Source organism: Vicugna pacos, chromosome 3 (genome assembly GCF_048564905.1).
Source record: "Vicugna pacos chromosome 3, VicPac4, whole genome shotgun sequence".
NCBI classification, from domain to species: domain Eukaryota; kingdom Metazoa; phylum Chordata; class Mammalia; order Artiodactyla; family Camelidae; genus Vicugna; species Vicugna pacos.
In genome coordinates this window covers 79,508,556-79,523,664 of record NC_132989.1, presented here as the reverse complement: position 1 = coordinate 79,523,664, position 15,109 = coordinate 79,508,556, and the positions used below count along the sequence as shown (strand labels likewise).

Below are 15,109 nucleotides of genomic sequence, written 5' to 3'. Positions count from 1 at the left end.
GCAAGGGTAAAAATGGAGTCCCCTGGCTCACCGCTTTCTCCTTCAACTCAGCTCCATCCTGTGCTGCAAGGGACCTCACAATGATCACTTCAGTTTACCCCTTTAAACTCTGTCTGTACATCCCTGGGCCTGCAAGCCTTCTCAGGAAATCAGACTTAGTAAAAGGGCCTGCACAGACCCTGGGAGCTGGGTCAGAGTAGTCTGAGCAGAGAATTAAGGGGTCCTTGATACCCAGAATGCGGTCAGGAAGTGGGAGGATAGCTTTCCTCTGGCCCTGTGGACTCCTCGCCCTGAGGAGAGTCGTAGGCCAGAAGAGGATCGGAATGGAGGCCTAAACCCATTTCCAAGGAAAATATCAGTAGTGGAAACATAAGTTTCCTAAAAGGTGCATCCAGTTTATTTTACTAAATAGAGCTGCTCTAATGGATGTATCTGTTCCTGAATAACTCCTCTGATTAAGTTTTTTTTCCCCAAGAACAGTAGGAAAGATACTAATTTGCCTTGTAGTACAAGTTTTCCCAAAATAAAGGAACAGTCTGTTCCACAAGTAAGCTTAAGCCTCAATTCTTAGAAAGTAAAAAAAAAAAAAGCTTAAAACTATGAAACGGCAAGTTTTCAAAATTACCACATCCATTAAATTTTCCTCAAAAACTAACATTTTGAATACCCCATTACACCACAGTGCCCTGTTACCTGAACTTCAAACCTTCTAGAGCCAATCTACATTTAGGAGGGGGAAATGCAGGATGGATGTTGTCTTATCTTTGATGATAATGAAGAGTTGATACAGTTGACACCCAGGAACAGATATTAGGCTCTGTACCAAAGCATGTTTTTAAGACAGAAAGCCTCTTGATATTTAAAGCTATTTCTGACTCATTATTAATGCAAACTTTTCACCATAAGTAAGATAAACATTTCCAGAGTAAAGGCCCCAGTTCACTGCCTCCTTGATACCACCACTGCCTAGGACACTTAGACACTCCCTCTTAGTGAATGGCACTGTGGTGGCCACACAGGAAGTTGTCTGCCTAGACCCTCTTCTCTGAGGACTGCTCCCTCGCCCTGCATTGTCTCCCAGGAGCCACGTTTGTGTTACATAACTCTGCAGCCCTGGCAACAGTTTCTTGGACTGGGGGCGCCTGACTCCAACTGGGTCAGCTTGATTGCCTTTGAATCAGGAGAGACAGAGAGAATGTTTCTTTGTGTAGCTGAACCTGAAGTATGCAAATTTGGGAGCTGTGGGCCAGCAATGAATTGTTCCATGTGGAGTGGGAGCCAAGGAAGCCCATCTGCACAGACAAGTGAAACAGATGTTCAGAGAAGAGAAGGAAATACTTCCTGTGCTCCTACAGCGCTGCATTCCTGGCTTTGGATTCTGTGGGTCACCGCTGGAGCCTGACAATAAGTAAACTCATAAGGATTTTTGTTACTTGCAGCTGTTCTACCTGGAAGGGCACCACTAGTGATGTGCCTATGTGCCTTGACTTGACTCTCTCCCGTAGGCCCCCATCCAAACAGCCAGGAATTTTAACTCTTAATACTTCTTCAGCTAATCCACCTCTCTCTGCTTCCACTGCCACACGTTAATTCAGGTGCACATCTTGAAGTCATATAGACCTGAGTTCAAGCCCCAGCCTTGCTGATTGTGTGACCTTGAGCAAGTTACTGAACCCTCCTAAAATGAGGATAATAGTAGTATTTGCTTCGTGAGATTGCTGTAAGAATTGAACAATAGTACGTGTAACAAAATGCATGGTCCATATTGCCTAATAAATGCCTATTATTATTGCCATGCCACTGTTGTTTTTATTTATATTATGCTATTATTAAAGGCAAAAGTTTAAGTGACTTAGAGATCCTAGCTAAGTTGCTAATAGACCCAAACATACTTCTTTTAGGAGTCTACGTTTATCTGAACGACTGTGATAATGTACATAAAGGACTTTTGCTTTATTAGACTATCTAAAGTTATTTTAATTTAATTCAGGTCTTTAAAAGGTAGGAAAACAGTATTTATAGCAGACTTGATATATGAGATATTCTGATAAGCATTTTATATACATTTTTTCTAATTTAACTTATAAAAGATGATACTATCTCTATTATAAAGATGGCAAAACAGAGGCTCACAAACATTAATTAAAATTACTAAGAGGCCAGAAAAAGGGGACAGATCTGGGATTCAAATCCAAAGTCCATATTCTTTCTATAATACTTTTTATTTTCCTGATTTGGAGGTATATTTTTATATTGGAGAGACAGCTGGAAAGATTCATGACAATGATTGTAGTATACAATCTTATAAACATATCATTTCAACCTAGTATGATAGCAACGAAGAATCTTTTTTTCTTTTTCAGTAGAGAAGCATTGTTTAATTCAGTGAGTCCCAAACTGTCAACATCTCACTGTGCATAGTTTTTGGACACAAAGCATCACACATATTTTCAAGGGTGAAGAATCTATTTTTGAGAAAATAATCATCTGAGTGTGTTGAGTGCCCTGGTACTTTGCTATCCCTAGCTGGATCCCCTTAACTCCACCTTGCACATTAACCTGAAGTGACAGGACTAACCATTCAGTTGGCAGTCTGGGCAGCTTAAATATAAGCAGAAGTTTGAACTGCTGATATAACAAATATGAAGAGTCTGTCAGTATATCACATGCTATATAGACACAGATATAAATATAGCTTTAGAGGGAAGGAGATGAAGATGTGGATTCACAAGATACTTAGCTTCACAAGGCTTTTATAATAGGTAATTGACATGAATTTGGGATACATAGAATTTTTCTTCTTGGTAGGAAAATTTAGAACACCATAACCTTTGTCAGAGATTTCTCTTTTTTAATGGGAGCTATGAATGTGGACATATTTACAACTCTCCTTAGTGCCTGAGTGTGCATATTATCTTTAGATAAACTCAAAAAAAAAAAAGAAAATCAAAGGAGTTTTGATGCATAAAATAATTAAAAATAAGAGAACAAAAAAAGTATCTCTTTGCTTTTATCATCTCAGATGTTTTTGATGTTCTGAGACTTATAAAAATGAATTACACTCTAAGAAAATATTCCTTTCTTAAATACAAATTCAGATGACAACAAAAATAAAATATTAAAAAACATGCTAGATTGTTTAAAAATCACCATCATGTTTAATAGCATTGTTGAATATGCTTCAATGCAAGAAGGAAAAATGTAGTCTGTCTCATTCTTTAAAAACCTGACTAGTAGGCAAGTCACTTGGCCTAATGTAAAGAGAATATAATTTCTCCTACACACTGTTTATGTTGAGTTCCAAGAATGCCTGTGCAACACAGACTACCATTTGTGTCTTCCCTAAACTAAAAAATGTTTGAGAGTGCACTTTTATTGTAGTATTAAAAAAAAAGGCTCAGGGATATTTTAAAATAGGGAAATATCTTTAGTTAAGCATGTTAAGTTAAGATTACATTGTTACTACTGGTATTTTCTAATCCTATTTTGCCCTGTCATATGCTTCTTCATGTACATTTTCTGCTAAAATTGAGGGTCAAAACAGAAACACATTTCTGGTTCCTGCTGATAGTGTGAACCCAAAATAGCCACCAATGAAGACAAACATCTGTGACAGCTTAGCTAGAGCAGTTACTCACTAGTAATATCGCCTAAAGTGCCACTGCTTCTACTCTTAGAAAAACATTTGACGTGCTTGTTCAGTATCTCAACCAGCACCCTCTAATCACCAAAGCAATCTTCTACGGAAAGGATCTGTACAGGAAAATAACTTTCCCCTTAAGATTGAAGCGGTCTATAATGCACACCACCAAAAGTTAAGAGAACCCACCAGTACAGGCATCAATCAATAAAAATGGGATATAGATGTAGAATAGATAAGCAAGTTTATACTGTATAGCACAGGGAAATATATACAAGATCTTGTGGTAGCTCACAGCAAAAAAAAATGTGACCATGAATGTATGTATGTTCATGTATAACTTGTGCTCTACACTGGAATTTGACACATTGTAAAATTATTATAGCTCAATAAAAAATGTTTAAAAAAATAAAAGTGATTAAAAACAAAAAAAAATGGGATATAGAAAAAATGGGATATAGAAGTCAGACTTTTAAGTTCAAAACATTTTAAAGTAATATTTTAAGGCAAAGCCATAACTTTCATTGAGTACAATCATATGTATTGATACAATTGGTATTTTTCACTAGGTAAATGTCACTGGTTAAGTGTGACATGTTAATACTCAAATTCATCAGTAATCCTCTGAAGAACAAGTTTATTTCTCAGTTATTGACATGAGGACTAAAATCCGATAGGAATGACTCTGATTCTCCCATGGAGGTTACCCATCCAGGAGAGAATACTTTGGAAAATTGAAGCTATGAATGGTATTAGATTTCCTAAAATAGATTCCTACTGGTGTGGAAAAGTTCCTTCTCAAAACACTTTCGCTGTCCACCTTGTAACAGTGAGAGAAAGCACAGACTGTCCCATCACAGCTTCTAGCAATATCACGGTGCTCAAGAAATCCATCCATTCATCCAGCAAATATTTATTGAGCAAAAGCTTCACTGATGATTAAAATATTCTTAAGAAAAATGCTGTAGGAAGTCTTTTTGCCAATTATTAGTAAGTCACAACTGGATCTGACTGCTTTCTTGCGCTACAAGCCAACATATTAGTAGTGTTGCAAACATCCATTTTACTAGAGCATCTGTCTGTCCTATCATGAATATGAAATTATACATTTGGATTTCATTATCTTGTGAATAATTAGGGTCATCAGAAGTCAAATGATGTTCACTTTTTGCTCTTGGGCTTTCTTTGATGCATTTTGCATGGTAAGCTCTATGAAGGTCGATTTTTTACATACTCTCTGCCTCATATCATTGAATCTGCAAAGAAATCTGCGAAGAATGTGGATGTAACATTCTTGATATGGTATTTCCCACTCTTATTCTGTGGAATGTGCAATTTCCATGTTATACTGACCCATTTAAAATAACTCCACCTGCATTTTTCACACAGAACTTTTTAAGAAACTGCTCTTGAAATTAAGAGAAGTCAAAGAGAGAGTTGGCTGTTGCAAAAGGACACTGTGGTAGGTTGAAAATGACTCCCTGGAGATCTGCCCATGTCCTAATCTCCAGAACCTGTGACTGCTGCCTTTGGATGAGTTACACTGGATTATCTGAGTGGGCCCTGAATGCTGACACAAGTGTCCTTGTAAGAGAAATACAGAGGGAAATTGGCACAGATACACAGAGGAGAAGGTGATGTGAAGATGGAGACAAAGACTGAAGTGATGAGACCAAAGCCAAGGATGCTAAGGAATGCTGACGGCCACGATAAGCTGGAAGAGGCAAGGAAGGAATTGCCCTTAAAGCCTCTGGAGAGAAGTCTTTGATTTGAGGGCTTCTGGCCTCCTGAACTGTGGGAGAATGAATTTTCTGTTGTTTAACCCACAGAATTTGAGGTAATTTGTTATAGAAGCCCTAGGAAGCTAATACAGATACCTTTACTTAATTCACCAACTCAACTTTGCTGGCATGAAAATTCAATTTCATTCATACAATCAGAATTGCACTGTTTCTGGATGACTACCTCCCACTAATCAAACTCGTAAGAAATGGACTGAGAACCAGATTATGAATCTATTCATTTATCAAGGAAAATATCTATGTTTTAATAGCTGGGACTAATGATATGCTTAGAACATTTAGAGCTATGTTTAGAAGGAACAAGATTTCTCTCATAACCAGACTCAAGTACTAGACTTTCTGGGACCTCATCCATGTTGTCTGGAAAGAAGACAGAAGAGAACCAGAAATGATGGGAGAAGGTTAGGAGAAAACTGATCCTGCTGCAGAGCTGGTGCCAGCAAGGGCTGCTGGGAAATAAAATGTCCAGTGTTCCAAGAAATGGGAAAAGTCATGTTTGGGACAGTCAGGTGTAGATATTGGTGGGGACAGGTCAAAATCACATGACAGTGGGTGAAGCCCAAACAAAGAGCAAAACTCAAAGTCAGGGGGTTCAGGACAATGAATCTGTATTAGTCAGGTTCTCTGGAGAAATAGAACTATTAGGACTAGGAGAGATTAAGGAAGTGGCTCACGCAACTGTGGCAACTGGCAAGTGTGAAATACACGGAGGGACCAGCAGGTTAGAGACCCATAATGCAGTCTAGAGACAGAGCTCCTTTTTCAGTCTTTTCGCTTAAGGCCTTCAGCTGATTAGATGAAGCCCACCCACACATTATAGAGGATAACCTGCTTTACTCAAAGTATACTGATTTAAATGTTAATCACATCTTAAAAATACCTTCACAGCACCATCTGGCTTGATATTTGACCAAAGAACTGGGTACCATAGCCTAGCCAAGTTGACATAAAATTAACCATCACTCTGTCTATTCAGAATAGGACTCCAACCAACAGAAAGAGAACACAAAATGCAGGATCCAGTTCTCCAGAGAAGGAATCAATGGAATAGAGTGAAGGACCCAGAGTAACCAAGCCTGGGAATTATTGGAGATTATGAGAAGAGTGCTCAGGATTGAACCCAGGAAATACCTATAATATTTAAGGTGGGGTCAGGTCTTAGACAAAAGGGTTTGTTTTGAGCGTCACCCTAAAATATAGCTGCAACCTACTGACTCCTTGACTTTTGGTATTAAGATGTAGGTGACTGTTCAGTAGGTTCAGGAGCAGCTGGGACCATCATTTCAGCCAGATGGGTGACAGACTGATGTATATCAGGCAACACACCTTCTGGGTTATGATGTCAATAAGCACAGAAAGACAATCAATACAAATTTCAAAATTCCAAAACCAGAATGTCTGGAAGGAAATCCCAAATAAATAATGTGATGTTGTTATCCGAGGAATTGAAACCACACAGGGTGAAAGACAAAACCAGAACTATGTCTTTAAGTTGTTGTTGATTGGGGGGCAGAGGGAAGGTGGTTAATAAGCATCCCTTCACTTGTCTAAAGTATCACTTATTCCTCTGAAGAGGGTAGGAAAGGGGGAACTTCTGGAAGTTGCTTGCAGGAGATGAAAAGCAAAGAAGTCTGAAGGGTCAGCTTTCCTGAGAGACTTTCAGAAATGCCGAGTACAAGTAGGGTTACTTTGGGTCCCAGGTAAGAGAGGACACAGACCCAGGGTCATGGAGCAGATGCTGACAACATCAGGAGATCGCAGCCTTAGCACACATACTGTCACTAATAGAAATTTCACATGTTTTCAAACCTCATTATAGTCATTGCCGACATCTCAAAATATCATTATATTCATCACTATGCATTTGAAAATTATGGTAGTTATGGGACATGATCATTTAATGTAATGGGTTGATAAAGAAATCCATGTATCACTTTATCTCAATTTTCAGAAATACTTTATTTGTTCAGTATATGTGATTTCCTTTGTAATCCTATGTATTTTATTTTATGCATTAAAAACCTTATTCTGAGGTAAGTCAGTAGGCTTCATTAGACTACCAAGGAAGTCCAGACACAAAATAAGTTAAGAAGCCTTCAATAAAGGCATCTATTATTCTGTCCTATTTATGTTCATTCATTTAACAAATGTCTGTTGGAACTTACTTTGTTCCATGCACAAACTCCTAACTCAAAAGTATTTTGGAGGAATTTGGGAGAATAAGTTTAAAAAGGAAACATAGGACATAGGAAGGTATTAATTTAAATCGCAACATGAGTGCTACAAAAATAATGACACAATGAAAGCCATGAATTTAGGGACAAATCCATTTGAGAGATTTCTTAGCTCTATGTAATTTGTTACTTCTAAGCTTCTGATTACTATATAATCAGGCTGACATATGACTAATACTGGGCAGGTCCAAACAAGTGAATTCCAGTTTTGTTTGGGACTTTGTCTCCCCATCTTTGTGTGGAGTCTTTCAGAATTTAATGGTCCTACTTCCCTTTGGGTCCTATCTCTCTGTATGACCGACAAAAGCTTTATCATCTTTCTCGTCTAGACTACAGACACCTAGACTACAGACACTGGGTGAATTAGTCACCCAGAAGCTTAGAGCACATTTACTTTGTCTTTCATTCATTTCTAAAAATTATATTCACAAGTGGCAAGAATACACCGATTTTACAAAATGTGAGACATTTTGATAATAAAATACCTGAAAAGAAAGAAGATAGAAGTAAGTGTAAATCTGCCAAAGTTCATAGAAGTCACTTGTAGGAGTTGACCATTGATTATTTCAAGGAAATAGAATCATAATTACAATGAGCAGTAAATGTTGGCATTGATGAGTTTAACAGAGAAGATCATTACACCAAAATTTGAACCTCAGTAGAAACCAAATGAATGAATAACAAGACTGTAGACAAAGGCTAGACCTGATAGAAAGAGCTAATGGCATTAATCATGGTCCTAGCAATGTATAAAGGCCAGAAGTCAGGATCTATGGAAGCCCAAGGGAAAAATGAGCAAGAAAAGTCCACAAGCAGTGAAGGAGGTTGGTATATGCTTCCTCTGCCCTCAGCCCACACAAAGGCGGGGATGAGCAGGAAACACTGCTGTTGTGGAGGTCATGTTTCCCTGGTTCTAATGCTGGCTTCAGCGGTACTGTCAAAAAAGTGGTGAATGTAGTATATGACAAACAATGAAACAAAGCTTTTGTTTGAGGGCCATTGAAGAAAGGATCTAAGAATAGTCTTCATTCTTCCCAGTCCTTTCCCCACAACACACACACACACACAGACAGACACACACACACACACACACACACACACACACACACACACACAATATCCCTGATAATTAGAAGCCAGGCACTTGATAGAAACTGCTATGGTTTGAAGTTCATGTTCTTCCCAAATTCATATGTTGAAATACTTTGAAATTCTAACTTCCTATTAAGAGGTGAGGGGGTCTCTGGGAGATAATTAGGTCATGAAGGTAAAGCTCCTATACATGGAGTTAGTAGTGCCTTTATAAAAGAGACCCTGAAGGCTCCCTGGCCCCATCTGCTGTGTGAGATTGTGACAAAAGGACAGCCATCGAAGAAGCCACCTCTCACCAGGTACTGAATTTGCTAGTGCCTTGATATTGGACTTCCCAGCCTTCAGAACTATGAGAAATACATTTCTGTTGTTTATAGGCTACCAGTCTCTGGTATTTTGTTATAGCAGCCCAAACAGACTAAGACAGCAATGTTTTACAGAGGTAACTTCACTCTGATCATACTTTCTCTTCCTTTTAAAAACTAGATCAAGAATATATTGTTCCATACATTCACATTCAATAGCTTCACATTTTCTACTTTACTATAATAGCAACATTTGTAATAGCAGCCTTAAAACCTTTTAGAGATACTTTCTTTTTTGCCAAAGTACATGAAACAAAAGAGTAGGTAGCATTAAATTTTTTTGAGTTTAAACATAGGCATTAAACTCCCAGATGCTGAAGTCAGTTATTAGCAAATCTACTACTGTTGTCACCAAAATCTTAGAAGGAGGTAGGTGTTATAAAAGCCATCTGAATCTTCCTTTATAGCTAAATAATGTAGTTAAAGCTGTAATCTATAGCTAATCTCATCTGACACCTTCCTCAACATGTCAGCAAAGGAAATTAAAATCTTAATTAAACCCTTTTCATTAGATGTAGCAATGAAGACAGTGTTTTCACCCTAGCCAGGATGATGTTGTAATAAAAGTGACTAGAACATGAGAAATGTTACCCTGTCTCAGATCAAGATTCCAGCCAACCATTTCTTACAGTGACACTGAGTCTATCTTGTGATTTCATGTCGAACTCCAGAGACTGTGTTGAACCTTGAACGAACTTCGTGTTTTATAACAAATATGTCATCCCTTCACTTATCTAAACCTTCACTGAGCAGATACCTATTGTTTTGTCTACTGAGCAACTATCTTCCAGAAATTACCCCCATCCTTTTATCCATTCTCTAGGGATGCAACAGGTTTTGCAATATTTCTATAATATGACACTGCCCCTAGGCATGATCAATTAGCCTTGTGAGTGGGTACCTGACCTTAAATGAGTCTATTGCTCACTTCCCAGGAATTTAAAAACTGGAGCTAAGAGGAACAGATCATCTCTTGCTAAGTAGCTGCTCTATAAATGCTAACTTGAGAACTGTTCCTACTGACACTTAGATTGCAAACAAGAAAGCTGATCTGCACTGAGAAAGTGAAAGATGTGGGGAGAAAGCAGAGATAAGGGAGATAAGGAGAAGAATCCTGGGTTTCCTTTTGTGCTACAGTTAGCAGCTCTATTCTTGAACATCTGGTGCCTCTTGGATTCCACTAATTACTCCAGTTACTTTCCAATAAATCTACCCTCCTTTTATTGTTAAGTTAGCGTGAGCTGGGTCCCTATTCCTAGAACCAACAAAAAGTCCTAACATTCACTTATTCAATAAATTTTTATGTATTTAATACTTAAATTACTTATACTTCAGTCTGTTCTACCTTTTGAAGATATAAATTTCATAAACTTTTAACTCATTTCATCCAAAGAGCTTGTCTTTCAAGTATCAATAAATGCCTTCTAATCTGAGATTTGATGTTAATTTTGTGTTCATCCTAACCATACCTTTAATTATTTAAGAACTTGGCTCATGTCCTCTATCTGTTTAGTTCAGTTCAGTTCACATATATTTAGTTGTCTGTATTGTGCCAGACAGCATACTTGGTGATGTAGACTCAGAGATGAAGGAGATCTCATAATCTAGCAGAAGAGAAATATTTGTAAATGAATGATTGCAATGTAGTATGCACAGAAGTGCATGCAAAGTATGAACAAGGGAGTTTTTTTTTAACATTCTGACTAGTAATTGACACTTATTTTTTCTCCAGCATTCTTCCCCCAATTTTTCTAGCTATTTCTTCTTCATGTTTTCCATCTATTTAGTGCCTCTTCTCTTCACCCACGGGAGTTGAATGTTCTTACATGATCTCATATATTATCTCCACTCTGGCCACATAGGCTAGAAACCTAATGCAAGCTGTGCAAATCACAGTACCCTTGGTATCCAGCCCCGCAAATTGCCCCCGGTGAATCTCACCTCCAGTCATTCACACACTTGTGTAGTCCCCTCCCACACCGAATAAGGCTTACCTGTGTAACTATTACAATACTAAGAGAAAGCAGAGTATGACTTCCATGTCTAGGTCACAGAAAATATTACAACTATGTAATATATGTTACTATATATTATACCTCAATAAAAGATAAAAATAAATTTTAGTTAACAAAAGATTTTTTAAAAAGAAAATATTATAGCTTCTGCCTTGCTCTTTTAGATCACTCTCACTGGGGGAACATGTCTTAAGAACATTCAAGCAACCCTATGAAGATGTCCACGTGGTGTGGAACCGAGGCCTCCATGTGAACTTAGCAGGAATGTAAATAAGTCCCCTTGGAAGTGGAGCCTTCAGCTTAGTCAAGCCTTCTGATCATTGCTGCTCCAGCTGACATCTTGACTGCAACTTCATCAGAAATGCCTCCAGCCTCTGCCCAAGATAGAACCACCCAGCTGAGCTGCTACTAAATTCCTATTGCACAGAAATTGTGAGAAACTAGGTAGTTGTTGCTGTTTAAAGCTGCTAAATTTTAGGGTAATTTGTTGTGAAGAAACAGATCATTAATACCATACCCCATCCTTTGGTACTACATAATTGATTCAAGGATGGATAACTAAACCAAGTAAGGCCAATAAGTAATTTCCTCCCAATTTTTTTGATGGACTATCACAGAAAATATAAAGACAGATTCTCTTTGATGAATGAACTTATAAAATGTAAAACTTAAATGCTTAAGTATTTCCACTAGGTGAAGGAAAGCAGTCTTAGGCAAAGAAGAATGAAGTTAACACAGAGAGAAACAAAATGGCAGAAGGAAGACATGATAGTGTTAGGATGTTAGTGCAAACTATTCCTGACACTCAGCTGGACCTTGTCCTTCTTTTGGCTTAGGTATTTGACTTTTCTCCAGAGTCCTCCATCCTGATGTTATTGCCTCAGGGCCTTTGCACATCTTGGTCATCTCATTTATTCTCTTGGCCAAATCCCTCACCTTAGTCGCTGTGCAGATATCTCACCAATGAGACCATCCTGCCTAAGCTAGGTTATCCAATGTGTGATAGTTTTTTAATTTATCAACTTGGCTGGGTGGAATATTTCCTAGAATTCACCTTCTTATATGCTATATCTTCCCCTGGATCATTCTTCAGCTCCAACTCCTGGTCCAAGTGTGTATATTTATCTCCATGCCAAAGAGCCCCAGTTTCTGCAGGATACCCTCATCACCAAGGTCAGAGGCAACAAGAATGAATACAGGTTGTCATTGGTCCTTGTGGGATCACATCTGAAGCTTATGGATTCCAGCCTGTCTTTAGTCATCTTTCCCACTTTACATCCTTCTTCCCTTGCATATCAGCAGACACAGAGACAACAGTCCTAAAGAGACTGCTTAACTAGCTTCCACAGTTGTACAAGTCCATATATAGAGAGATATGGATGATTGATTGATTGATTGATTGATCATGTGTGTGTGTGGAGAGAGAGAGAGAGTAATAAGGTTTTTAAGGATAAAATGTTTTCATAAGATGGAAGACAGTTAAGGGAAAACTATGCTCCAAGCTAAGGAATCAGCATATTCAAAGACAAAGAAGTATGAAATGGCTCGATAGAAAACATGTTTCCAAAAAGAATAAATAAGTAATTACAAATTGAAAAAAAAGAAAGAAAGCATGCATGTTGCCTAGAACACAAATGGCAGAGGTAGTGGTGAAAAGGAAAATGAAATAGGTAAGAGAGGCCAAATACCGAGGGGGCTTGTATACCCCTAAATGCCATCTTACAGATTACCATCCCCCCAAATTTTATGCATAAAAACCACTTTCTAAAAATACAAGTTAAAAATGTCTCTGATGGGGCCTAGGAATCTGCTTTTCTAATATGCCATCCAAATGATTCTAGTCAAAGAGACCGCACTTTGACAAACACCATAGTACAGTGAGGAGCTGCTGGAAGGTTTTAGGCAGGAGTATCATTTCATGAGATATGAATTTTAGAAAGATTAATCTAGATGCAGTATGGCAAAATGGACTTGAAGAAGGTAAATCTAGATAGAGATTAACTAGAAGGTGGTTGTAATAATCCAAATGAGAGGTAGTAGTAGCCTCAACTTAAAGCAATAGAAATATTGACCCTGGAGAGAATTAAAACCTAAAATACAAAACCTGATGATTGAGTGGGATGGTAGGGAGGCCAAGGGGGATCCAAGATGATTCCCAGACTTTTTTCAAGTAAATAGGTAGCTGGTTAGATAAAAGGATACAAATGGAAATACAGATTCTGAGGTTGGAATGTATTTAAAAATAATGAGCTCTGTATGATAGATTTTAAGTTCAGTATGCCTGTGTGACGTATTTAAGTATAATTGTATAGTAGGTAGTTACAAGTAAACTATTAATCAGGAACATTTTCCCCTCACAGCTGATGTTTTCATGCCTTGGAACTTCCATTAAAGTAACATTTCCATTAGAGTCTTTTTTCTCACTACTGACTGCCTTCTACAGAGGAGAGAGGCATCTGATGATGAATTTGAAGGAAGAAATTGAGGTATGTGCAATTCAACCCATTCTTTCTCCTTCCTTTGAAATCTGCCTGCCTGTAGAATTCAAATGTTGTATGTATTTCTACAATTACTTGTAGAAAATGGAATACTGAAGGAGCCTTGAGGACAGAAGGCAAAGCAGAAGCTGTAAGGCAGCCACCGGCTGAAAGAGGTCATGTTCTTTCAGAGAAGGTCTTGGGAGGCAGCTTAGTCTGTTCAGGCTGCTGTAACAGAATACTTGGACTGGGTGGCTTATGAACAACAGAAATTTGTTTCCCACAGTTCTGAAGGCTGGAAGATCTTGGAAAGTCCAATATTAAGGGACTGGCAGATTCCACATCTGGTGAGGACTTGCTTCCTGATTCAAAGCTGGCCATCCACACATTACATCCTCACCTGGTGGAAGGGGTGCAGTTCTCCAGAGTGTCTTTTACAAGGGTACAGTCCCACTCATGAGGGCTCCACTTTTACCAGTCACTTCTCAAATGCCCCACCTCTTAATGCCCTCATTTTGGGTGTTAGAATTTCAACACACATATTTGGAGGGTGGGGAGACACAAACTTTCAGTCCATAACAGGAGTATAGGCCGAAAGAAGTCCTTAGCATCCAAGGGGGCCAAGAGGACTCTGAGAAGTACCTGGAGAAAACCTCACTCACCAACTACAAGGCAGAGGCCATCACCAGGCAGAGTCCAGCCATAGAGGACAGGTCCAGACAGAGCCAGAGGGAGACCAGTTACACAAGGTAATTCTACCCTCCCTCCTAGTGAACTCCAACCCAGTGAATCAGAAGGCAGAGGGGAGGAAAAGTGAAAGAGGTAAATTTGAAGGTCCCTGGACTGTGGGTCAAGCCTCGGCTGGTGGAAAAGTGGAGATGTGACTGGAATTTTAAGTGGACTCCATTGCTTTGTAATGATTAAAAGAGTCTAATGTGGGATCTTCTTGACACATCATGAAGAACCTACCTAGTAAGAAAGCTGATGTAACATAGTTGAGGACAGGGATGGGAGAAAAATGAAATCTTTACTGTTTGTACTCCATTAGGTTTATTCTGTGCAATAAATTGGTGATATTCATATGGACACTTTTCTGGGGTTGAAGATCAGATTCTCAGAGAGTTATATGACCTAATAAAGGAAAAGAATGCACAATGATTCATTGTGAGAAGAAAAAGGAACTAAGGGCAGACCCAGGAGGGATCCTAACTTTAAAGAATGGGCTGAGGAGCCAGCAAAGAAGACTAAAAAGTCAGAAGAGGCAGGCCAAGGGAGGGGTCACGAGGGAAGCAGTTCCACAGTAATTTATGCTGCACAAATGCCATCTGACTGATCCCCAGTCCCACCAGCCTATGGATACAAATCTGATCGTATTAATTCCCAAACTTCACTGGCCCAACCCCTCTGCTGTGCAGCTGATGTCACCCTTTTCCCCTCAAGTGTTCTTTTCTATGACTTCTTCATGAGATCAGTGTTTCTTTGTT

General features: G+C 38.7%; 1 long non-coding RNA gene across 2 annotated transcripts in view; it reads left to right on the top strand.

Moving 5' to 3' along the window:
- LOC140695676 (uncharacterized) overlaps positions 1 to 15,109 on the top strand; it is an 83,733-nt gene that overhangs the window by 66,523 nt on the left and 2,101 nt on the right. For both annotated transcript variants that reach the window (XR_012071435.1, XR_012071434.1), the window contains exons 4-6: positions 11,313 to 11,580; positions 13,509 to 13,634; positions 13,728 to 14,374. This is a non-coding gene — a long non-coding RNA (uncharacterized lncRNA). The remainder of the gene's footprint in view (positions 1 to 11,312; positions 11,581 to 13,508; positions 13,635 to 13,727; positions 14,375 to 15,109) is intronic.